The sequence below is a fragment of the Octopus bimaculoides genome, chromosome 14, assembly GCF_046866305.1.
Source record: "Octopus bimaculoides isolate indiv1 chromosome 14, ASM4686630v1, whole genome shotgun sequence".
In the NCBI taxonomy this organism is placed as follows: domain Eukaryota; kingdom Metazoa; phylum Mollusca; class Cephalopoda; order Octopoda; family Octopodidae; genus Octopus; species Octopus bimaculoides.
The window spans coordinates 59395454-59397265 of record NC_142941.1 but is presented as its reverse complement, the minus strand read 5'-3'; positions in this window follow the sequence as shown (position 1 = coordinate 59397265).

Sequence of the window (1812 nt, the reverse complement as noted above, 5' to 3'; positions counted from 1 at the left end):
TGTTTGTATTTCATCAGCTCAGGTATCCACTATCACCGTCTGCTATACGAAACACACACGCGCACGCACGTACACACACACACATACACACACACACACACACACACACACACACACACACACACACACACACACACACACACACACACACACACACACACACACTATCTGAAATGTACAGTATTATATATCCATCACGGCTGATCTTACCAATCGGTTTCGCGCTAGGAATACAACGGAGTGTTAGGTAACAATCCGGCTATATAACCTTACGCTCATCAGAGTTAGCAGATATGAAAAGTAATATGGCGACTGATCTCTATTGTCGGAGGCGAATGGGCACATCCGGTTTGCGGTTGCTGTGTGTATGTATGTATGTGTGTGTGTGTATATACACATACACACACATGTATTATACATAGTATAATACATGTGTGTGTATGTATGCATGTATGTATGTGTGTGCGCGAATATATATATATATATATATATATATATATATATATATATATATATATACACACACACATATATTATACATACATACATGCATACACACACACATACACACATATAGATAGTATTTGCCTGTGTATAGGGTGCACTCACGCATAAGATGCACTCCTATTTTCCGAGTATATTTTGTATTTTTTAGGGAAAACGAATTTAGCATGTTTCCTTTATGCACTAATTCAAAGATATTTCTAAGTATTTTTGTGAGGGAAATTGTTTCATTCTGTCCATGCATATGTAGTGCTGTAACAGTATATTCGAACGATAAAATTATGAAACCATAAATTTATACAGAAACTAAATATATGAGTACCGTGTTTCAATGTTATCTTCTTTCAGAGCGACTGTAGTTGCTTATATTTTTGGTAAAGAGTTGTATGGCCATAAAGGATGTAAGACTCGTATTTATGTCTGTGATGTTTTGTGTTGCCGCTAATTGCCACCCCCTTGGTCCATCACCGCTGAAGCCTTAATACTTCTTTCCTCTTTCTAGGATAATCTTCACTTAGATTTTCTTTTAAAACATGTTTCTTAAAGGTAACACAGTCTTTAAATAATGTAAAACACATATTAGGTGGGGGTTATGCATGATGGAAAAGGAAGTATAATGAGATGATGCGATCTCTCCACATAACTGTCGACACACCGTAAGAGATTTTCCTTAAGTTTGTGCTAACAGATTGTGGTATTCTGGCTTATTTTCATTATTTATTTTATTAGTAACAATTATTGTATTAAGTGGACTGATGCTCATTCGGTCTCCCATCAATAAATACGGCTGCATTAGGCGCAGATAAATTTTTTGATTCACATAAAAGTAAAAAAAGCATCTTATATGCCTGCAAATACGGCACACACGCCCCCCCCCCCGCGTGCACACACACACACACACACACACACACACACACACACACACACACACACACACACACACACACACACACACACACGTGTATGTATATGTATTTAATCCATAATCGTTAGTCCGACAAAATATGTGTTGTCGAAATAACAATTATGGTTTAAATGTTTATGCATTCTCGTTGAGCTCTATATAACCACCGGACGGAGGTTCTTGGAATTAGACATCTCTTGGAATACATACATACACACACACATACATACATACATACATACATACATACATACATATGTACAGACAGACATGCATACAATCATACACGCATACCACATATACACACTTGGTGCAACCCTCAGGCATCAGTCTGCCGACCGGCGGCGTCTATTGCAGTCATATTACCACGTTGTGTATCTTTGTTTTGCAGTGCTTCTTTCCTG